This window comes from Arvicola amphibius, chromosome 7 (assembly GCF_903992535.2).
Source record: "Arvicola amphibius chromosome 7, mArvAmp1.2, whole genome shotgun sequence".
Taxonomy (NCBI): Eukaryota; Metazoa; Chordata; class Mammalia; order Rodentia; family Cricetidae; genus Arvicola; species Arvicola amphibius.
Genome location: NC_052053.1, coordinates 8,881,646 through 8,906,670, shown reverse-complemented (window position 1 = coordinate 8,906,670; position 25,025 = coordinate 8,881,646). Strand labels below are relative to the sequence as shown.

Here is a 25,025-nt window from a genome sequence, read left to right as displayed (position 1 = left end):
AACGAGAAAAAGGCGGTGAGTGAGGAACCTGGCCACGGGTTTGTATCCTCCTCCTCGTGTTTATAAGGGGGATGGAAACTGGGCATAGGAAAGGAAATGGCTAGCAGGTAAACAAATTATTTCTCAGAAGTAGGTATGCATCCACCACTCTTGTGTTCTAGTCGTAGAGCCTGTGCCAAGAATGACAAACAAGATGGGCTGTGTGTTATTCAAGGGAGAGGCAGCCTTGTAGACTGTCTGCATTTACAAGTGCATCAAAAAACCAAACTAACCCAGAAGACAAAAATGCATGCCACTATTATCTATCAATAACTGTATCTTTGCCTGCCAGAGAGAGTTTTACCTATCAGTAGACTGTGAACTCAAAATTTTCAAAAATAACCTTGTTGGCAGAGGCTGCTCATTCATTTCCCAGCTGCCTAGACCCGAAATAATCATACAGAAACTGTATTAATTGCAATACTGTTTGGCCTGTTAGCTTATGCATGTTGCTAGCTAGTTCTTACATCTTAAATTAACCCATTTCTATTAATCTGTGTATCGCCATGTGGTTGGGGCCTACCACTAAGGTTCTGTCTGGCGTCCATCTCCTGCAGCTGCTCCGTGGCTTCTCTCTGACTCCGTCTACTCTCTCCTCCTCTATCTGCTTGGAATTCCCACCTTGCCCTATTCTGTGCTGCAATAGGCCCAAAGCAGCTTGTTCATTAACCAACGGTATTCACAGCATGGAGAGGGGAATCCCACATCACAATAGCATCTGCTACAGATGCCTGATGAACTTTCCCATGTAAGAAAGACCAGGTAACTTCCCAAGACAAGAGGGGCTCATCTTCCAAAAGCGAAAACGCAGTGGCCATGCTGAACATACAGATTAACATGGGGTGACATAGATCTGAATGATGTCAAAGGGCAGCAGAGCCCTGAGTGCTGTTATGGGTGTGTGGGGGGGTGTCTTCATGGGAGCCTGCTGACATGACTTCATGTGTCTCCCAGAGTCCTGCCTTCCTCATAGCTGGTCAGCTTGGCCGCAAGCCCTCTTACTTACTTTTCTCAGTGTTCCTAACTCCGCCCTTTTAAACCTATGCCTTTTAACGCAAACACCTGTTTTCACCCTAGTGACAAAGGGAAAGGGGCGGGGAAGAGAGTAATGGAGAGGTGTGGGGGAGACAAGAGTGGAAATGTAAGTAAGCAATGATCAGACGGGGCACATGGTTCACCAGGCTCGTGAAACTGACGCTTCGGGGTCCTTAATTGCCCAAGAGCCACTGGTGCTTCTAAATACTTCCTTCTGCATTTAATTTACCCTCTTTAAGAGAAGAGGTCCCTGCTTCCAAGTGGTGTGAATGACTTCTGACCTCAGAAGCCCTGGATGGCCCCTGGCAGTGGAATGGGGATCCTATAGCATGTTGTCTCATTTGAATTGGATGCACATAAGCCTCTGTAGCTTTCGAATCAGTTTACCCAGAGATGCAGTACTATGGGATGGGCCGAAGATGTCACCTATGAACTAGAGTAAGAATGGATTCAGAAGGCTCAGGCTAAATATAAGTAGATAAACATCATACAGGCCAGAGGGGCATGGAGAACACCCTGCCCAGCTGGGAAAACCTCATGATTCTCTGTTCCATTGGAACTTTTTTTAAAACTGAAATTGTAAAATTAAAAGTTTAGAGTTCCCTTTCTCTATGTTAAAGGCTTTTTATTTATTTATCTCCCTATGGTGTTAGGGATCAAACCCAAGGCCTCGTGCAGGACAAGTACTCTACCTCTGAGCTGTAAACTTCATCCTAATATTTTGTCTTTCTGTTCCCCTGCATTGCAATAAGTTTTACTGCTTATTATGAAAGACTTTAACATATTCAACCAATAAAATAAGATTAGCAAAAACAACTATTATAGATCTACATGTGAATAACTATAAATAAGAAATATGAGTAAAATCATTCATATAGGACATACATAGCAATGGGTCTTGGAGTCCTTTTATATTCTAGACAATCCTATTTTTGAGAAAAGGAAATAAAGGGTGTCATTCAGTGGTAGAATCTTTGTCTTGTCTGTGGAAAACCCTGTGTTTTCTACTGCTCCAGCAGTAGAAAAAAGGAAGTACGGTGACAGTCCATCTTTTTGCTGTTGTTGTTGCTTTTTTTTTTTTTTTAGATAGTGTCTTACCATGCCTTGGCCAGTCTAAAACTCACGGCATAGACTAGGCTAGCCTCAAATGCTGAGCGAATTTATAGGTTACAGTTCATGACTAAGGGAAGCCAAGGCAGGAACTGAACTAGAGACCATGGGGGAGTGTTGCTGACTGGCTTGCCATAGCAACTTTCTCCTATACAACCCTAAAGGAATGAGCCTGGGGCTGCAGGTGTACTTGTCTTTAGAAAGATGATCTTCTAGGTGAGCCCACTTCTGAGGCCAGGGATTAAAACCTTGGTCCCATGGAGGTTGCAGGTTGGGTCCATTCATCACAAGGGGACAAAAGCTGAACTGAGAATAAAACCACAGCAGTTCCTGCACATCCAGAAAGCACCGTCTAGGTGTGCCCCTTGGTAAGGAGTGGCCTGCAGCAAAGTCCTCATCTGAAGAACAGCATGTCCTGTAGATGGTGGAGTGTCCTTCCCTAAGCACACCTGAAACGCCCTGCCAGTAAACCCGACAGATCCCCTAAACAGACCTGAATGGACAGAGAGACTCTTGCTGGTTGAGGTGACTCCTTCTCTGCACATCGATGCCCTGTAATAGTTATTCTCATCCATTCCCATCGCGCCGTGTGTGTGTGTGTGTGTGTGTGTGTGTGTGTGTGTGAGAGAGAGAGAGAGAGAGAAAGAGAGTGTGTGTGTGCATGTGTGTGAGTGTGTCAGTGAGTGTGTGTCAGTGAGTGTGTGCATGTGTGAGTGTGTGTGTCTTCTTTCCAGTGACCTTTGTCACACTCACTAGAAACATCTCATTTAAAATCTGATGTACCATTTATTTCATATGCGAGTAAACCAAAGCAACATAATAACCCAGTGATTAAAAATTAAAATTAAAAATTCCCTTCATTTCCACTAGAAAAATGCAGATACCCAAATTCTGCTCAATGTTCAGTGTCTGTCTGTCTGTCTGTCTATTTCTGACAAAAGTGTGTAGCAGCGATGCTGCCATGGTCTTGTTTAGCGTGCCTTGGCACGGGCTCCTCTTTACCCTGATCAAGCCCTTTAATGAACGGACTACTGTCATTGCTATGGAAATTAGCAGATATGTTCTTTCCTGCTACAAAAGCATTTCTCTAGAACTTATTTTTTTTTAATCCCAGGAGCACAAATTGGAATTTTTTCTGCTTGAAATGTAATTAAAAACTCATTTGATCACACTATTTCTGGCTCTGTTTTACTTATTAAATTCCTGTAATCAGTTTTCTTTTATGGAGCTGCTGGGAAATGATCTCAAAAGCAACACATTTTTCTCTTCTTTGGCAGGTTCCCGAGCATTTACTAAATTACATTCCTAGCACCTGCCCACGATCCGAATTACTCCGCCAATTTATTCTTTGAAACACTTAAGCTTGTTTGGCTTAGCCCCAGACACTTTCCCTCCTCGGTCATCTCCTTTCTTCTTCCTCTGCTCCCTCTGTGTGCAGTGAAACACTGGGGCCGGGGGAAGATGCCTCCTTCTCAGAACCCCCTCTTTGTCTTGTTTCCTCCTTCTCAGAATCCCCTCTTTGTCTTGTTTCCTCCTTCTCAGAATCCCTCTTTGTCTTGTTTTCTCCGGAGGCAGGATCGCCACAGGTGGAATCATTTCCCTTAGCACAAGCGTTGATTCTGGACAAGGCAGTAAAACACCTGTCTGGAGGAATAGCTTTGATACCATAAATTTTCTACATAAATGCGGTTGGGTGCAAGGACAAGGAGCTAGTGGTGTATCTGCAGAGAAAGGGGTATCTGCAAAGTGCCAAGGTTCCCAGGGACTGCCAGCCAGGCGCTGTGAGCAGGAGTACTACATACAGAGAAGTGGATGTTCCCGAAGGCTTGCCACCAGCAGGTAATTCCTGGTGGTTCTGGGAAAGTCAGTCCTTCCTTATGTAGAGAGAGGGGACTGTCACCTACAAAGGACTCGTGGGTGGTTGCATCAGCCACAGGATGCCCAGTTTGGAACGCACAACTTGTCTCTTGGGATAGCCTTACTGATCCCACCGGCACTCTCTCGATCCATCGGGAGCACCTGCGGTATTTCTGCATGAGGGGACACACCTTACACCTAGCAATCTGGGTGGCTGAGGGACTCCTCCTTCCTGCCTCTGCAAGTCACACTCCACTGCTCAGCTTTCTTATGACAAGTACGTGTAGTTTATTCTATATTTTATTTATAATTCTCAATAAGTAGCATTCTCATAGCTCAAGGGATAGACAAGGGCACAGAAGGTGCAGGTAAAGTCTTGCTTCTACACTGCCCCAACTGTTGATCAATAGATATGATCAGCTGTTGGTGGCCCACAAGAAACATTTTTAACCTATATAAAGTGAAACACAAGATTTCATTTTTTTATGTCTACCTAATGTTCTTCAGCTGTCAAATTTGTCAAGCTAGTTCTCTGTTGTTAATGAAAATTAGGTGTTTCTATTTGGCCATTCTAAGTAACGGTGTCAAGGATATCCCGTACTTAGCCATTTTGTAGATGAAGACCACCAGACGGTCACATTGTAGAATTAGTATTTCTGGGTCAGAGTATGTGAATTTGCATTTTGATAGATTCTGTTAAATCAATGCATATAAACAGCATCTAAGATATAGAACAAGAGGCTTACATTAACCAAGTTAACAAGAGAGTGAAAATACAGATGATTCTAACTATTGTTTAGATTAAGGCCTTGAAAAGAGTGAGAGCGGATACAGCTAAGAACACGCGGATCTGGACTTCTCTCTACGATCCGGTTGCCGGTGTGTACGCGGGGCCCTCGCTCTCCCAAGCATCACAGAAACACATCGCTGTAGAGTGTTTCTTATCCCTCGCCCATTTCCAGTCCCTGAAGGAAACTCCACTCATGAAGGCCACATCAGCGCCCCAGCTGATTCTCTCTCTGGCTCACATGGCTCTGGCTCCGCCCCTCTGCTGATCTCACGGGCTTTTACAGCTACCACACGTGTTCCGTGTTCCCGAAGGCCTACTTTGTTCCAGGCTGTGTTGTTTCAGGCACGTTAACTTTCTCAAGGACCTTATGAGGGCCAAATAATTATCATCTGTGTTGCTGTTAGTTCATCTGGGAGGAAAACTAAGACCTAAAGGAAAGGATTGCCCGGATCAATTCGGTGGGTAATGAAAGAGACTGGCTACTATAGTGTCTCCACCTCATTAGTACTGGTGTTTGGGGTGAGTTAAACACTTTCTGTGTTGGCTGTACTTTATAGGTCACCCTAGAAGCCAGTGGTAGTACCACCACCCCATTACCTAAGTCATGGCAACCCAAAATAGCTAAAAAATAAAATATATTGCCAGATGTCTACAGACTCACCTCAGCCAAGACCCACAGTGCTTAACAGAACCATGCATGCCTCCAACATGTGGTGTGAGCCCTTATAGTATTTTTGCTAGCAAAAGAAGGGAGGACACCTTCCTTTGGCTAAATGGTGCGTCCCCCTTTCCCACTTCTGATGACGTTTAAGAAAGAGACAGCGGGTTTATACAATGAACATCCCCTGCAATAAGACAGGGCTAGGGGTATGACGTCACTGTCTCATGGAAGCATCATGGCGATTCTGTGTGGTAGGTCCCTTCATCATCTCTTTATTGGTAAGGAAACTGCCACTCATGCAAGGTCAAATGACTTGCCTGTCATCACACAGGGAGAGACTGAGGGGTCTTTACTCGAGCCTTCCTGGTTTAAAGCACTGTGTGGCAGGTCCCTCCCGAGACAACTCGTCCTCCTTGACCATTCAAGTCCTGCTAGGCCTTCTCTCAGAAGCTCCTGAAGCATGTCATCTAGATCTCCAATTGTAGCTTTCATACTTAAAATGTTTTTGTATTTTATATTTAGTGCTTTAAAATATGACCATCTTTTCCTTGTGTGTGTAGCCTCCGAGGTGGTCGCCCCTGTCCAGATGAGGTTGAACGCCCCCTTCTTAGTCAATGAGTCAGAAACTCATTGGAATGGATGATGAACGCGGGCTTTGCACTTTCTGTGAGAGGCTCACGATGACAGAAGTAGCTGTTGGTGCTGGGGTGAAGAGTGGAGGGGTCACGTGGTCTGCATCAGTGGTGAGGATGACTACCAGGTCTTCCCATGAAGCCAGGTGTCTTGGCCCACTGCAGAGGGCCCCTGCTGTTGAGCAAAGGGCATTCCTGTTATAGACCAAGTACAGCTGGAGAGAGGAAGTGTAAGTCTGTTTGGGATGTATTGTGGATGCCAACCTGAATGGTCTCAACTTGAGTGTGCTTGGCCATATGCTCCTGATTTCTGGCACCCCCACCAGAGACCCAAAGCAAAGGTTCATCGAATCACAGATTGAAGTCTCTATAAGCTTTTTTTTTTTTTTTTTTTTTTTTTTTGGTTTTTCGAGACAGGGTTTCCCTGTAGTTCCTAGAGCCTGTCCTGGAACTAGCTCTTGTAGACCAGGCTGGCCTCGAACTCAGAGATCCGCCTGCCTCTGCCTCCCGAGTGCTGGGATTAAAGGCGTGCGCCACCACCGCCCGGCTCTCTATAAGCTTTTAAAAAACATTTTTTCTCTCTTTTATAAGTGTACTGGTTGAGGTTTTTTTTTTATTATTATGGATCAAAAATTTCTTGCTTCTTTGAATGCCTGGTAATTCTATATTAAATATTAGAATTTAGTAGACATGAATTTTATGTGCACATTACTTTTGTCATTATCTGGGAGACGCAACTTAAGAAGGGTTTACTCTTGTGGATCTGAGCTCTCTGATTCCAGATGTGGACACATGACCAGACAGCTGCGTTCTCACCACCTTGCCTTCCCCACCATGACGGGAGGTGCTTTGCTATGGTAAGGGGAAGCTGACTGATGGCTGCGCCACTCCATGAACTGCACAGAAACTGAGCCCGTCAGCTTTGTTTAGTTAGGTTTAAATATCTAGTTCCCATTACAGTGACCTCGGGAGATAGTGGCCTCTCCTGTCTCCCTGTCACTGACTAATGGATGGTTAAGGCTTCCTAGCCTTAACCTAAGAGTGGCTAAGACAGGCTGGCCTGTTCTCACCTGCTACCCAGTCCTGCTAGACAAACAAACCTAGAAGCTCCACCTGCAGATGAGCAGAGCTGTGCTCACGGTGTGGCTCCGGAGACTGTTCCTTCAGCTCCCTGAGCTGCCGGCAGTCAGTATGTCCTCGGTTTCCCCCACTGCTGTGATCCATACCTGCTACCGCTGGGGCTTGCTGTGTATCTCCAGTTGACTGCAGTCACTTCTGGGATCTTGACAAGATGCAGGACCAAAGCGTGAATAAAGAGCCTGGTTTGCTGCCAGAAACATCAGAAACCGCTCTGCCCAGTGGGTGGCTGTTGCTGCACTGTTATAATGGCACCAAGAGAAACCAAATTTGTGCCAGGCTAGGCTTCGCATCTGAACATGCCCGAATTTATCCTCAGCACTTTAATGGTGTCTGAGGAAGCTCTCCGAGCTGGTCATTCATTTTTCGGGATGAAGATTTTTGTTGTTGAATGACAGTTCCAAACTGTTAGCAACATGAGAGCGTTTTCTGCCATTTCTTACCAGCACCTTATGAAAGGGAACTACTAGAAACTGAGAGACAGTTTTGGGAACAGAAAGAAATCAGAGTGCTTTTCAAAATACTGCCCCCTTTTAATTGCCCGGGGCTGAACGCAGGCGTGTTAGGCAAGGCTACGCCTCTGCCTCCGGGGTTTGGTAAGATGGCAGCTGGAGGTAGCTCTCGCTCGTCTCAGCCCTGTGCAGCATTGCTCCGCAACTACGGTCCTTTCCTCTGTGAGTGAAGATCTCGGGGGTCCTGGGGGGCTGGGGTTTTGAAATGGAAAAGCATAGACACTTTGTGCAATTGACATCACCACCCAGACCTCCAGCAGGAGGGGCAAGGGGCACACCAGCAGTGGCAGGCTTTCAGATTCTCTTGGGTTCACGGGAGCGAGAGTGTCTCTGAGAAACACAGGAGGCTTCTATGTATGGTGTGTGACTTCGGAAGGAAGCCGCCAAGGGTGGCAGCAAGTCTGAACGTCTAGACTAGCAAACCGCTGAGCTTCTAGGTTCCAGAGGCGAAGAATATTGATGAGTTAACAGAGACAGCCCCAGATTGGACCTGCCACTTTGCAGTGATCCTGCTGGCCATGAGTCATATTCAAGCCACTCCTGTCCCGTGTGCTGTCATGGCTGGACACAGTGACTTGACCATGCGTAGCTGAGCTCTTCCCCTTCCTTGAGACCTCCATCTGCTCACAAGGCCACTCTCTCAGGAGCTGAGTGCTGTCATCCGTGCCGTGGTTCCACTCTGAGATTCGCAGAACTGCTCTTTCTACTGGCTTGCCGAAGTCATCAGCCTATTCACCTCCCTTCCAAAGGGTCTCTGTGCCCTGGTCCTGCTGTTGCCACTACAGCGCCTCTGCAGGGTACCATACTCCTCCATCTGAACTCTGTGATAGCGCCCTAACTAGTCTCCCTGCCTCCCGTTTGCTCCAGTCCAATCGGCTTTCAAAGGGTCTCAAGCTTGCATTCCCTCCTGAACCATTTAGTGGCTCCCACTGAGTGCCAATATACTCAGCAGAATAAGCCCACAGCCTGAGAAACCCTCCGAGAGATTGAGAATTGCCTTTCTCATGACCCTATCAGATCACGAGAGAGAAAGAAATTCAGAAATAAAATACACTATAAACTTGATGTCAAATCAGAACTTTGAAATGCCCAACTAATCCCCTTATGTTTCCTAGAAAACCCGAAGCATCCGTCTTTCCATGCACTCAAGCAAGCTCCCGAGTTTAAGGGTTCTGCATGCTGTTTGGTAGGGGAGCTGCTGAGAGCTGGTGGTACCCGTGAGAGCAGATGGGGCCGCTCCAGGGTCCAGATGGAGACAGCAAACAGCCTCCTAAGCATCACTCTTTCCCTTCCTAGTCCAATGGCTTTGGAAACTCAAGGTTGTGTAAAAATTAATTTGCATTAAATTGCTTAAGATAATATATTAACTACCATATGAGGCTCCCAGCCGTTCTTTAAACCGCACTTGGAAAAGCAAACAATCAAACAACGGTGCTGAGCACAGAAACAAACCAGACATCTTGAAGGAAATGTTTTCACTGAACACCAGCCTTAGAGCATCTATTTGTATAGTTTTCAGAAGTCTGGAAAGAAAGACTAAATATTTACATCTGCAACACATGTAACGCTGTCAGGTCCTGCATCTATGCTTCATAGAATTTTTCCTTATTAAGTCCTCAATGCAGCCAGCAGGAGATACATCCTTATTCTCCCATTTTATGGACAACAAACAAACAAAAAACCCAACCAAACAAAATTCACCCCCAACAACAACAACAAGAAGAACAAGAACAACAGCAGCAGCAGCAGCAGCAGCAGCAGCAAAGAAGTTGTTGGCCCCAAACTGTTACAAAATTTGCCTGGGGAAGACAGTATTGGGGTTTGCACATGGATTTTTGAATGCAGAGTCCACACTAGTCACTAATGACCACAACGGTGGTGTCAGCATATGGTTTTGTGTGGAGCAACCCTGAAAAGGAGAGTTAGAAAAGAAAAATGAATTCCTAGGTGGGTCCTGTCTGTCAGTCCCAAAGCATATAATTTCCCCGTCGATGTCCTCAACAGACCCTAGTTCTGCAGTGGCTTCAGACTCATGGGAGGGAGGCCACCCTGCAGAGCAGGAACAGTTTCAAAGGTTGTCAAGCTATGGGGTTGACGTTTGGTGACAGAAACAAGCCCCTGCAGAGGCCATGACTCACACAGTTGACTCAGTGGGCTTACAGCAGCTGAGAGGGGGAGCTATCTACTGTTTGTTCTTCTTCCGTGGCCTGGGTGAAAGGGCCAAGAGACTCTGGCCTTATAACCTTTGCCCCATGGGGGGACACAGTCATTTGTCCTGTTGGCAGTGTGGCATTTCTAGTAGCGTTTGCAAGCTGCCTGTCCGGTATGCATTTTAGTCTTCCTTGAACTTACCAGTGGTCAGAGAGATGTAAGCAGAATTCCTAAGGCAGAATTTCAGGGACAAGCTTGAGAGGCTCACTCTCAGCCGGGAGGGGCTTTTTTTTTCTTCCCCTCACTTTTATCCCTATCTCCTTGCCGTTACTGGAATTTCAATTTAATGGCTGGAGCTACAGTGGCTAACTTATGACGGTGAGGGACACTTTAACAAGGCAGCCGTGTGCTAAAAAAGATAAAGAGGCTCTAGGTCTCGTCACGCCTGTGCAGGCGCCACAGCATAGCAGTCCAGACGGGCTAGTCGAGGTTATTTTTATCTGTACTAGTGGCAGGATATGGATGATATCATAGTTAGGTCTCTGTTTCCTGACTGTGGAGATGGCAGGATGTTCTAATTACTTTGATCCTTGAACAAACTGCTCTCCTGCAGACACACACACACACACACACACACACACACACACAGAGACAGAGACAGAGTGAGAACGAGAGAGAAAGTGAGAGAGTGAGAGAGAGAGAGAGAGAGAGAGAGTTGTTTGTGTGTTCATGCACATGAGTGTGTATTTTTAAACTTTTTTTCTTTAGCCACGGGTTATAAAAACTCTCATGGACAACAGAAGCTAACACTGGCCTGCCACACTTCCACGAGTCCAGAACCTATCCCATGAACCCTTCTCCTCCAGGCTGGCAATAGGAGTATCCCAATGATCTGTTTAGGAATGTGCATAAGGCCCAAGCCAAGCCAGTCAGCACGCTTGCAGAATTTAACCTGGAACTCCTCCCCCTTTTATTGTGGTACAGTAACATCTATAATGACAGAGTTGTGACTTGAGAGCCTGGGCCTCTAGGCCATTCAAAGCTAACCACTGGGCTACTCTTTAGCCAGGCCCAAATTGTATGCAGAGCAAGCCATCAGAGTGGTCTAGGTTCTCCTCTCAGAGGACGGTGTGCAATACCCACCATCCAGTAGGAAAACCCACGGATACCGACTTGTCATGTGCACACACCCCAACAGATGGAAGACATTGTTATCTAAGTGTCACGATGTCTAGAACTCTGCCAGGGCAGGTAGGGAAGAGGGCATGTGCCTCTGGCCCCCTCCCCCACCCCATCCCCCCAGAGACACCTATACACCTATAAGGCTCCTCTTTGCTCCCGAGCCACATGGGCCACTAAATCCCATTACTGCCCGAACTAACCTGCGCGCTCTTAACCTTTGCTCTTTATTCTCTCCCATCTTTAGGTCTCCCCCAAAACTCTGAACTGGTGGCTCGCTTCTGGGTGTCCCACCTTTCTCAGTACAGACACACGGTGCTGACACTCACCCAGCAGCCCCTCCTACTTCAAGTTAGAGTCCAGATGAAGTGGCAGGTATTGCCTTTTTCCCCCGAGCCCCAGCCTGCTTAGCAGAGAGGGCCATTTTTCTTAGGAGGTTGAACAGTTTCGTCCTGTCCTGATTTGTGGGCCCTGGCAGGCACGGGAGGAGGATGTCAGCTCCCTCTGGTGGCACAGTCAATGAGACAGCACAATGGCCGCTCTTAGCATAGGGGGCACAAAGGGGCCAGCTAGCTAGCTGCTGGCGGTCACTGATCCTGGCGTGACCCAGGTGAACTCAGAAAGGAAAACCCACAGCCAGTTATTTACCCCTTGTGCGGATTCAGTATTACACTGTGTTTACCGTAGGGTGGATTGCTTTGTCCAACTGAGAGAATGATTTTTCTGTGTGTGGTATTTTGACAAGTTGGCTAGGTGAGAGGTTTGCAGAAACTAAAACACGCTGTCAGGTGTGTGCATGTGTGCGTGTACGTGTCAGTGAGACTGGAGATCTTAAAATCTAAATAATGGGAGATAGTTATCCAAAGAAGAGTAAAGATGGCCCGCCACAGTAAAGATGACCCGCCACAGTGATAGTGCTCTGCACAAAGGCAGGCAATGTCATTAGGACCCAGAGCAAGTGTGATTCAGATCGGCAGCTGGAATCTTAGGGGCATCGCCGACCCTTGGTATACCTGGAGATGGTGCTCATGGTTCCTATGTTTAATATCCTGGCAGCTAATTACAATAGCAGTAATAACTCACAAAGAGAGCATTATCTTCCCGGGGCTGGAGAGGGTTGCCGGTGCATGTGAAAGTCAGCATATAGCCAAGCTCTTCCTTCCCGTTTCTGTTCTAACCCCACAGTGACGTGTTTTGCTTTCTTCTTTATATGCTCGGGGGGATTTCTTTGCAGGAAAAGATATTCAGGATGACATTAACATTCTGAATTAATGAGGCAAGAAATTTAGACTCCCAGGATGAAAGCATTGCTATTTCCATAATGTCAGGCTGTATGGTAAGCAGGGCATGGTGGGAACTGTACAGCGTCGAGCTGGACGAGCCACGTCTACGGTCATGGCCTGTGCTGGAACACCCATTGTTTGCTCTTCTACAGAGTGGGTGATGAGCCATCGAGTACCTGGTGGATCTTGACTTCCAGGCCAGGAGCACTGTATCTTTGCTGATTTAACATCACAACCGTGTAGTGAGCGGGTCTCACTGGGTCAGTTATATAGATTATGCACCTGACACTGGGGAAATCAGGCTCATAAACCCTAACCTGGGTCAGTCCAGGCCTGCTTGGGTACAAAGCTCGTGATATCTTCTTATCTGGGATCTTAACTGGCGTGTTGGTCACACAAACTACTTCCCATCTTATTAGGGCCAACAACAGAGGGGTACCCCTTCTTTTGCAGGGGGGTTGTTTAAGAATCCCTGATGGTCTATTGTCAGCTCAAAAAGGAAGGCCACCTCAACACCATTTCAAAACTTTAGGTGTAGACAATGAATCTTTTTATCTTCAGCTCGTCTCCACCTTGCTTTGGAAAGATGAAACACGGGCCGTGAGGGATAACTGACAGGCCAGCTGAGGGACAGCCCCTCTGAATGGGAACAGAGAACAGTGCCTTCTGTTCTAATGAGCCCCTCTAGGACAGGGTCCTGGGTTATCCTAGTGGCTGGGTTTTCAGAGAAGCCTGGTAGCTCATCAATCATGTTCATTGTGAGGGCAACTCCTGACTGGGCAGGAATGGTTGCTGACCCAAAAGCTGCAGTTTTTGATGAATGGGGCTTCATATAAGGGGCAGTTGGGACATGTAACTAAAATGTAGCCACATGGTAATAATCCACCTTTTTACACATCAGAGTGTTTTCCAATAAAATTAGGCCCCCTGAGCTTTTATAGAAATACATAAAATCCATTTTTCCTCAAAATTCAATGTGTAAAAGGGACCATGAACGTTTTTGAGTTTGGTAGCTCCAAATATCCATTTTCTTACTTAACCTTTTTTTTTCTTTCTCATGGGCCTTGAATCTGAGAGACCCCAATGCATAGGGTGTGTGTGTGGAGGAGATAGGCACAGTTGCAAATCTGTGCCTTTAGCATGAATTGTGTTCTGAGGACAGCATTGCAGTGCTCCAAGAACAGATTTTAGAACATGCTCTCAGCATTTACTCTTTTTACAAACACGTGTTTGAAAGTCTCCCTAAGAGTCAGAGACGAATTAACGGTAGTAATAAGTGGGTGTAATGTAACTCTGATGAATTTTGAGTCCACATGTGTGCATGCATGTGTGTGTATGTGTATGTGCGTGTGAGTGTGTGTGTGTGTGCACATGCCTGTGTGCGCACATGTGCGTGTGCACGAGAGAGAGAGAGAGAGAGAGAGAGAGAGAGAGAGAGAGAGAGAGAGAGAGAGAGAGAGAGAGAGAGAGAAATGCATGCATAGGTGCATATACTTACATGAGCTTACAAGAGGCTCTCCCTCCCATCAGCAAGAAATGCTCCTACGACAAGGGGGGAGTCACCAAGCTTTCACATCCCAATACGCCAGACTTAGGGAGACTGAGACCCAAAGCACCCAGGAGGAATGCCTTGTCTTTAGGTGGAGGACGCTGGTGACAGAAATCCCCTATTCTTACAGTGGCTATTTCCTGTATGGTGGGGAAATTCCTCTGTCTCAATTCTAGGACCATAAAGATGGTGAGATTTTCAAGAGAAAGAATAAGAAGATGAACAAGGGCTGTCTTCTCGCCGCTGGCTCTGTGTCCAGATCACCTCTACCTGCATCTCTATGGAGGGTGCTGCTTTAGTAGCCGGCCTCTTTGCCCATGGGAAGGGCTTCATTTGCCCTCTGCAGCACCTGGCAGGGGCAGATCATTGCGACTCTTTATTTCTTGAGATATAAGTTCCTCGTAGGATAAGATACAGGGGTGTTTGCACGTATAGGGGCAGTGGGGCCAACAGCATCATGGTTGCCTTGCATTTCTAAGGTGCAGCTTTTTGTTCTACGGAAACACAGACTTTCATAGGTTAAACACATCCCCGTGAGCTGCAGACCCACCTTTTGAATGGTAGGAAGATACATTAATTTAATTTTCAGTCACTGGCCTTTTAATATAAAATCGGTTTAGAACCAAAATTAAAAATTTATATAGAAAAATAAGCAGACCTAGAAATATTGAAGAGTACTGGGGAAGGTGAAACTAAACTCTCCAGACATTAAATCTATTGTGGTGTGTTATCAGATAAAATAGTAGAGTCTACATAGAGAGCTCAGAGCCAGCCGCGGCCACACAGTGAGACTCTGTCCGAAACCAACCAAACCAAATCGCAAAAACCAAAAAACTCCAAACAAAACGTCTATTAATAGAGGCACAGCATAAATGAGGTGAAAAGGTAATGATAAACGGGAAAATGTGATAGAGAGTGAGCTCCTGCTCAACAGGAAAGGGGGCAAGTAGATTTTAGTAAGCAAGTCTAAAGCTACATCATAAATACGGTATGGGAAATAAAAGTGAAAACTACAGTGAGATATATTTTACACACACAATACTAACAAGAATTAAGGAAATTTGATAACACTAATTCTTGCAGCCCAGGGCACAGTGTCTTGGCACCTCAGGCCTTACTGATGGGAATATAAAATAGTTCAAATTCCACAGAGCAAACGCTGGCCACAGCCGTCCAAGTTCCAAATGTCTACTTCAAAGGCCAGTGACCCCACTTCTGGCTATCTATCCTATTAATTAAGTGTGGATACGGTGTGTTTATAAGGATAATGGTATCCTGTTTACAGCAGCAGACTTTTAGAAACATCAGGGTCCACAAATAATTATTAGTTAAATAACTTCATCTTTATCTTCACAATCTAATACTATACAGCCATCAAAGGATGGGCCAGCTTTGACTACAAATCAGAAACAATCTCTAAATATATTACATGTAAAGAAGGACGCATATCAACCTTCCTATCTGTGCTCAGAAATGAGCAAGCATTGTGGGCTGAAATCAGGGCTGGGACACTGTGGCCATATGGACTGTTTTGATTGTTCACAACACGCTGGTTAGTAGTAGTTGATCTCAGAGAGAGAGAGAGAGAGAAACTGAGGCAGATCGACAGCCTAGGGAGAAGCATTTCTTGATTCTTTTTGCTTTTCAAACAATTTAAATTGTGTTCACTGGGCATGTGTTAACTATTCAACGATAAAATATTTAAAGCCCTTCCACGGGGCTGGGGGTAGAGCTCAGTGGCAGAGTACTTACCCAGCATGCATAAGGCCTGGTGTTCAACCCTCAGCAAGGCAATAAATAATAAATAAACTCACAAGGGCAATTTTTGGCCGTGTGAGAAGCGTTAAATGAATCAATAGTTAGAACGGCTTCTCAGTCTGAGAATAGAAAAGACAAATGCTTATTTCATAAAGATCAAATTAAATTAGTATTTTCCCACTCTCCTTCAAAATCGGTTTGAATGCCTTCTGTACTCTGCCCCGGTGCTGTGCACGCGCACTCCGGCTCAGCGGCCTACATCGGAAATCAGGGCTGACCACCTCATTGCGCCTCCACATTTCCTCTGGAACGCGATCAATGTCCCCCACCTGACCATTAAATAGATTTTGAGAACTCTTCAATCCCTATCAGTCCCCAAGCCTTATTTAGTTCCTCAGCTCTGCCCTGGGCTGGCCACCGCCATCCTCCGGGTCATCCATCATCATTTCTAGTCCTTTTCTGATGCAATGTAGCTCGCCCTTTGTCTTGCTGAAAAACTGAACGGCTGTTAAATTATCCATTTATCTTCCTTCGGATCCTCTGTTCAGCTGCTCAGACGCGTCTTTTCTACCTTGTTTGCTGACTTTTCATTCCCGTTTCCTCCTCCTTGGAGGCTTCTCAGCTCGCCACCCTGCCCTTCAAAACAAACTCTCATTCAGTCGGCTTTCTGCTTGTTTGAAATCTGCTTCTCTCATCATTGCCCCCCTCCCCTTTAGGGAGACTGGGTCTTGCTATGCAGCCTAGGCTTCAAAAGTCCTGCCGTTCTTCCTCAGCCATTCAAGTGCTGGGACAATAAGCATGCATCAATACACCCAGCTCAAAATTTCCTTTTTAAGGTTATGTCTTTGGAATGTCTTTAAAAAACTTTGAGATATGCTTCAAATTTTATACATAGGAGGGAGGCTATTAGGACAAGCCCTAAACTGATGAACAAAGTCTTGGGTTCTCATCCTAACTTCACCCAATAGCGACCTTCCTGGCCTGAAGAGGATCTGCAGACTTGCGTCTAGACTGCTCAGTATCACAGCAGTGGTTGCTAACGTACCAGAGACTCCGCAGAGGCTCTGGGGTCTGTGTAATGCTACCATCTGGGCGTGCAGGGTCTCAGGCATCAGTGATTCATCGTGGTGTGGGGTCTGAGATGGGAGGGCAGGGAGGACCTGAGCTCTGCCATCTCCTGAGACTTCTCGGGTTGCTCTGAGGAACTCTAGCCTGGGTTTTCGCTCCTGGAGAAGGGGCGACTGTGCTATCTAACTCGTTATTGCGCCCTACAGAGTCAGATGGCGCCTGGGAAGCAGGTCTTGATCACCGAGTCAGCATCTGAGAAATGTGGTTGCAGAACCATTGCACCCTGTGAGCCAGGCAGTTGGCCCTTACCCCAGTTTCCAGCAGAGACAATGGCAGTTAGAGCTGATGTTCATGGCAGCAACAGTGACAGCCATGCTGGAAGGTTTTACCATGTAACAGAATGAGGCGACTTTCTGTCAAATCTATGAACCAATGGTAATCCAATAAGAAGTCAATGAGGATGAGGCTGATGACCCTGGAGGTCAGGTTTGAAAAAGGACGCTTTGAAAACAGTCCTTAGTTGTCCCCCTTAGACTCTGGGACCTTTTCTTTTCAACTGGCTCTTCCTATGAATGTTCCTCTTTCTTGGATTCCCTTTTTCCATCTAAAAATGTCAGCTGTTCAAATCACCTGTAGCACCAAGATCTAAAGCTGACAGCCCATTAGGCCAAGGACTCGTAGAACGAATCCCCTGCCTCTGTGATGTTACAGCTATAGCTCATCCCTCCCTGTGCTTCTAGGAGGTATTGGCTCAGACACTGAATGGCCCCTGACTCCCAGGAGATTCTGAGCAGCCTGTGCAAGGTCCCTGGTTTCTCATCCATGAAATGTAGGCAGAAATGCTAAAGCCCACTACAAGGTGACACAGGCATGCAAGACACTGAATGACAGACACAAGAGCATGTCAGCTGCAACATGGTAGCCCTGCGTTTCCTGTTTCTGTCACTCTTGAGTTTCTGCACTTGAGTGTATTGAGCCTGTCCCTGGGTGCCAGGTAACAGCAAGCACAGAGCATCCCTGAGGGTGTGTGGGAGAACCACTGCCCCAGGGAGTGTACTGGACCCTGCGGCTGAATAAGGAAGGAGGAACACTGAGAATTAGGATGTGCCCCTAATGGAAGCCACAGAGAGTCCAGAGTCTAGAATACATCTACCTCTTGGGGGAAGGAGATTTATTTTGCAAGGACCTTGTTCTCTGAGCGAGTTCTGAAGCCGGCGTGAGACCCGATTGCCCCGCAGAGATGACCGGTTGAGCAAGGGCAAATGATTGGACTGGAGCCAGGTGGTGCTGGTAGAGCGGGCAGGTGCCAGTCAACGCAGGACTGAGGGTTACAGGTCACTCACGTTGAGCCTCTTTTCCCTCTAGCGGTGAGGAGGGAGGACTGAAGGGCAGCGGGCGACAGGGGCAGTGAGGGGGGGGGATGAAACTGTGGGGCCGACTCGCAGCAGGTGAGTCCGCTAGTATAATAGACCCAGGCGGCAGAGCACTCATGAGGCCGAAACTAACACGCTGTAGGGGAGGGGAAACCCCTGGGCATCTTGTAACAAGCTTCTTACTCTTTTAGTTTAGAGTTTTTTGTTTGTTCTGATTGTTTCCTTTTCCTGTCTCTCTCCTTTTGTAGGGAAGCTCGCCCTCAGCTCTTCTGTGGCTCTTCCCCGCACAGGCTTAAAGACAAGGAGCTGAAAGCAGCCCCCAAGGCTGCCGGTAAGGGAGTAGAGGGAGGGGGCAGGAGAGCTGCGTTGGTAGACGTGGGTGGGCTTAATTTTGTGGGCACCCTGCAGGGATCTGATTCACTGAGAGCCCCTGTGCAAGTGTCTGCAGATGTCTCCCCTCGGGCTGCCCTGACCCCCACAGCAGGGTATGACTTCTCTGCTTTGTGGGTACCATCAGGGAGTCCAGCCAGTCATCCTATACAGTTCGCCTGTAGATCTCCCACATGGGGCTCTGAGGGGAGAACTCTCTGATGCCCCTAAGTTGGCAGCAGGTATAGAGGTGACTTCCCTGGCTGGGCAACAAGGGCCAGATTCTCAAGAGCCCAGTTATCTGCTTCTTGTTTCCTTTCATTCTCCATCGTGCAAAAGCACGGTGCCCTCCCCAAGGGCACCACACATGTAGGTCCTATGCCCTAGCACCCATGAATGTAACCAGACCTGCAAACAGGGTCTCTGAAGATGTTAGCAAGATACTATAGGATTGGAGTGGGCCCAACATCCAATGGTTGGTGTTTGATGTTTTAAAGTTTCTAATATTTATTTACTTTATGTGTATATGCATGTGCACCATGCGTGTGCAGGAGCCCGAGGAGGTCAAAAGAGGGTGTTGGGCTCTCTGGACCTGGAGTTATGGGTGATTGTGAGCAGCTGTGTGAGTGCAGGGAAGCAACCTGGGTCTTTGTAGAAGGAGCACATTATCTTAACCACCGCAACTTCTCTACTGCTCCCCAATTTAGTTTTAACATTGATTTACTGTTTGCAATGATGACGGTGTGCGTGTGTGTGTGTGTGTGTGTGTGTGTGTGTGTGTGTGTGAGAGAGAGAGAGAGAGAGAGAGAGAGAGAGAGAGAGAGAGAGAGAGAGAGAGAGAAGAGGTCACCACTTTGTGGGAAGCCGTTCTCTCCTTCCATCATGCTGGCATCCAGGCTTGGACCTTTAGGTCCACAGACGGAACAGAAGTGCCTTTTCTCCCTGAGCCATCCAACTCACGGAGATCCAGCTGCCTGTGTCTCTAGAGCGCTAGGATTAAAGGTGTGTGTCGCCATGCGCTCAGGTCAGCTTGCTTTCTCAGACAGCTCAGACCTGCCTGCCTGGGACGGCGCCACTTGCAGTGGGCTGGGCCTTCTCCCATCACCCATCAGTCAAGGCAATCTCCTGCAGACGCGGCTCAGGCCAGTCTGACAAATAATTCTTCAACTGAGGGTCCCTCTTCCCAGGCGACTCTAGGTTGTGAAAAGTTGCCAAAGAAAACTGACCAGGGCAGCCGTCGAAGGACAAAGTGAAAATCATGTAGGATTTTCTCTTTCCCTCTTGTTTTGAACTTCGTGTTAAGAGGTCAGAGCAGAGACTGTGGTGTACCCGGGCATGCCGAGGGGAAGCTGGTTTTGCTTGCGGACTGTGGTATAAAGGGGAGCATTAGAGCAGGAGAATGTGGCTTTTGTTCCTCCTATCGGTCAGCTTCGATGTTGTAGGCATTTGCAAAGGGGCCATTTATTTAGCCTTCTCATTCCCTTTTGAGATCTTGCAAACAGAGCCGTTAATGTTCATAATTTTCAAAGCGATCAAGGATTTTCTGTCAAGCTCCTCAAACTTACTCCAGCCTCTACCATTGCCTAAGGGATTTCACTGTTTTAAAACACACTCCCTTCTTGTGAAATAAACGGGCTTCTCAGAAAGATGACATTTTGCTACCTTTAACTGGTCTCATCAACCCAGTTTCCAGGTGAAAGTGTTGCATCAAGGACAACCTGGTGTACATTTGTTGATTGCCAGCAGACAGAGCCTGCTATCCAGGGACCCTGCATCCTCTGAAGGATCCACAGTTCTATTTGCACTGCTGAGCAACGTGGAGTCACCTTTCCCAATCTCGGTCAGGATAGCGGTGCGCACAGAAAGGCCAGGGGTACTTGCCTCTGCCCTGGATCCACCGCTTAACTTTAAACCCACCAGCTTCTGTGAGTTTCATCTCATCTATAAAATTCAGATGACGGACACTTCTAGGATCCAGAATGAAGCCTCCGCTCATGAGTTAGGAAGAATTACGTATGTATGTAAAGGCACATCCAAACCCTACAGCTTAAACTCATTCCATGGTAAACACGGTACTCAACGTTTGCTCACAAAGAGTGCATAGGGACAGCCACTGCTGGCTCTGGTTACAGGTTGTCTTCTCAAACCTAGTCCCGCAGAAAGTTTTAGCTTTGTTTTAGACTCTGGCCAGCAGATTCACCCGCTGCTCGGCAACGTCAGCTGGGAGCCCATCGGCACACATTGGTAGGACAAGGCAATGCGTTGTGAGCCTTGTTTAATATTTACAAGCCTGTAACTTTGTCAATAACCACAGTCAGGATCTAGCAGCCATCTTGGATATTCTTGGGAACCCTTTAGAACACCCGCCACAGAGGATACATGCTGTGTGGAGCAAGACCACTTCCCCTTTGACTGTGCGCTCACTTCCCATAAGTGCCAATTCTAATACAGAGTCATGATGGCAGTTCTTTAGTTTATAAATTACATATGAATAAACTGGGTCCAGTAGTATGCAGGGCGGTTTTTCTAAGTTGCACAACATAAAGCAAACGTTGGAGCCGGGGTGGTGGTGGTGGTGGTGGCCTTCACTGTGCTGAGGACTAGGGACCATCTGCCACTTAACACTTCCTTTGAAGGCACAGGATGTGATGTTTGTATCAGTGACTGTCGGGTTTGGAAAAAAGTTCTCTAAGTCAAATAAACTTGGAGTTTTAACCCTGATACACTGGGTGTCTTTTATTACATTATAAGTTTCTGAAATCATGCACACACAGTTACCACATAGTCTCCTGCACCATGTGTATGGTGTATGCTAGCCCAATCTATTAACTTGAATATTAAAATAACTAGGAGGTTAATTTCTCTGGCAATGCTGGGTAAAAGTAAATTTAACATATTTCTTAGCTGGAAAAGCCAAAGTTCTGCAAACTTCATGGCTATAAACTGGTGCTTTACAGTGGAATTAAGAGCCAGTTCAACCATGATGAGAACTAAACAGCCTTCGAGAAGGATACCATAGGCCATAGACTTTAGATTATGGGCAGGAATAGAACGGGGCATAGCCTGCTGAAAGAGTTTTTATGGTTTCAATGGTAACTTAGAAAGACATTCTAACCCCTCTTCCTACCTGCTGCTGCTCCTGATTATTCTGTGCCACTGCATCCAGCCGCTCACGCTTTATCTCTTCACTAATTTGTTCAGCAAACACTTACAGAGCAGCTCCAGCGTGTGAGGATGTGGGGCAGAAGCCAGTCCCACAGAGGAAAGGGACAGATGGGCATAGAGCGCACCCTGAGTGAGAGCTGTCGGATGCAGAGGACAGGTGGCGTTTTATAGAGAAGGTCCTTCGGGCCCGTGTGCTGCAGGCAGAGGGGAGATGGGAGGAAAGGCTGGCAAAGTCAGGGGGAGGTTTTTTCCCCCCAAAAAAGGAGTTAGGGAGTCTTGTGCTTTGAGCAAACTGTACTTGGGCAAGTGAATAGTCAAGTGACAAGAGGTTGGGACAAGAGAGGTGGAAGGCAGAGATGAGGGGCTCAGAATGAAATGAGATGCCCTCAACGTTAATCCAGGGTATCAGGAAGATAGGAACCTGGCATTGCCAACCAGGAGCCTGCCATAACCAGATTCTCTCTGTCTCTTTGCCTCTCTCTCTCTCTCTCTCTCTCTCTCTCTCTCTCTCTGTCTCTCGGTCACTCTGCTCTGTCTGTCTCTGTCTTTCTGTCTGTCTCTGTCTCTGTCATTCTGTTTCTGTCTCCCTCCCTCCCTCCCTGCCGTCTTTCCTTCTGCCCGCACTTCCCTTCTCCACATGCCCACACCCGTCTCCATCAGTGGTGCAGCAAAGCTTTGGAGATCGTTCATAGCAGAAGGGCTTCCGAAAGTTCATGGAGCTGTCCTTTTGAATGCTTGTATTGCCCTCTCATTCCTGTTTGACTAAGAACACGCGGGATATTTTGGAGGGGAGCAACTTTTGCTATCAGCACTTAGGATCAGGTGTGGTACGTGTATCGAGGACGGTATTTTGAAAGAAGGAAAACAAAGCGTTTTCCACTCTGAGTCACGATGCCTTGGCTCCTCGTGTAAAACAGATCTGGCATTCAGCTCTCAGGTAAACGGCGGCCCAGAAACACTGTCTCAGCTTGGAGAAAGCCTGCCTGTCAGCTCTGTGTGAGGGGGGCATCCACAGAAGGACAGAGCCCATCAGGCAAGCAAGAGGATGCTTGACAGTTTTCTACTGTGCGTATTAGGGCAGGAGGAGAGAGAAAGCAGGAGAAAGAAAAGTGGGTAGAGAGGCAGGAGGAGGGTATTGGAGGCGGGAGATGAGATGCCACCCCATTGGTGACACCTTTGGTGGCTGATGTCTGGAGGTGGAGAGGACCTGTCTCTGGAATCTCAAGAGTAATCCCGGAAAAGGACAGAATTATCCTACAGCGAGTTGGCACCATCCAAGCAACACATCTGTGGACAGCAGAAAGACAGGGAAGCAGCCTTGAGCCCCGGAGGGGCTGAGTCCACACCTGAACAACCAGTGCTAGAACTGACTAGGAACTGGGGGGTCACGAAGCTCGCAGACTTCAGCCGCTGGAGTTAGTGGCCAGAGCCTGTGCAAGCGTCATCGGATCCATGCCCAGCATCCCTCTCTCTCCTCTCTCTTCTTGAGGATTGCTTGTTTGTTTTACCTTTGAGTTTCTGTGAATGCCATTCCACGCATGTTCGCCTTTGTAAGACAAGTAAGAAACTTGCCCCAAGTCTCTTCTTCCGTTCACTAGACTGCTAAATGTGGGAGAAAGCACATCCAGGAACCGATCCCTCCCCCTCTCCCTCTTATTTTCCAAAACATCTCACGGAAGTGCTCTCTCTTCCCACATCCAGCCTTTGCATGCTTAAAGGACAAGTTTTTGCTCTGACCAGTCACCCTGCAGCTCATTAGTTTCTTTCTTAAAAAAAGAATACTACATGAGTCATGAACCATCGGGGTGCACCGAGTCGTTTTTTACACACTTTCCAGTATCTAGAGAGGCTGCCTTTTATAACCTCTTTTCTAGTTTATTAGTTCCTAACTTGCAGCCTCTACAATTTCAAGTATATTATAGTATATTTTATTATTTAAAAAAATTATTTTATGTGTATGGGTGTGCTGGCTAGCTTTATGTCACCTTCATACAGGCTGGAGTCGTTTGGGAAGAGGGAACTCAGTTGAAAAATATGTCCTCATCTCTGGGCCAGATTGCGGTGCATTTTTCTGGTTGATGGTGATGTGGAAGGGTCCAGATTACTCTGGATGTTGCTATCCCTGAGCTGGTGGTCCTGGATCTTATGAGAAGGCAGGGTGAGCGAGGCACAAGAACCAAGCCAGTAAGCAGCGTTCCCCGTGACCTCCGCATCAATTCCTACCTCCAGGTTCCTGCCCCCCTTGAGTTCCTGTCCTGACTTCCCGCAGCAATGGTCTGGGAATGTGGAACTATAAACTGAAACACACCTCCCCAAGTTGCTTTTGTCCCTAATTTGTACAAGGGGTGTGTTGCTTGTGTGTGTGTGTGTGTGTGTGTCCTTGTGAGTGCCTGGTTCCCTTGAAGATCAGAAGAGGGTGTTGACTCCCTTGGAACCGGAGTTAAAGATGGTTGTGAGCCACCACGTGGGTGCTGGGAATTGAACCCAGGTCTTCTGAGAGAGCAGACAGTGCTCTTAACTGCTGACCCATTTTTCCATTCCTCAAATGTATTTTGAAGAAATCTCTTCTGATTTTCCTTAGAGAGCTGTGCCAGTAGGACAGTATGTTCCAAGACGATCATCACAGCCAAAGTTAAAATAAATACATAAATGAAAGAAAGATTCCAAGTTTCTTGTCTGGTGTGGAGCCTCTGTCACAAGGTCTCACGCATCCTCCACTGGCCCTCAACTCACTGTAAGGCAGAGGCTGTCCTTAAACTCTGGTCCTCCCGCCTCCATCTCCCTACTGCGGGACTATAGGATTCTAGTTACAGGATTCTAGTTGTGCATGGCCAGAGCTGGTTTACAAGGTGCTAGGGATTCAATTCCAGGGTAACCCCTTTGCAGTGTCAGTGAAGGAATCCATCCCCCAACTCAAAAGCCAGTTTGGAGAGAGGATGAAAATCTGATTACCTTGAAAAACTGTCAGTTTTGAACGAACAGATTTATCATGTCTCTGTGCATCATTGCCATTCTTAGGTATGCTGAGGTTCGAGTTGAGAACAAAAATAAGGGGCAAAAACTTAGTTTGCTCCTGTGAACAGCAGCTCAGAATGAGACAGGAGGGTTCTGTTTATCCCTAAGGCTGCCTCAGCAGTGACTCCAAACTTTGATAGTGTCTTTTTTCCCCTTCTTTTTTCTTACTTTTTTTTTTAAAATCCAAAGATGTTGAGCAGCAGGCTAATGGCTCCCCAGCAGGGTGTAAAGACAGCAGAAAGCTCTGGAATCAGATGTCAATGTATTCCTCCAAGACATCCTGCTACGCCAGCGCTAACTAACCAGGGCTTTCTGCTTCTCCTGGGGAACACGCTTTGATGC

The 25,025-nt window shown here is 47.0% G+C and overlaps 1 protein-coding gene across 1 annotated transcript in view; it reads right to left on the bottom strand.

The window, feature by feature from the left end:
• Positions 1 to 25,025, bottom strand: part of Pde11a (phosphodiesterase 11A) — a 309,344-nt gene that overhangs the window by 921 nt on the left and 283,398 nt on the right. The gene's annotated exons all lie outside the window — the stretch shown is intronic.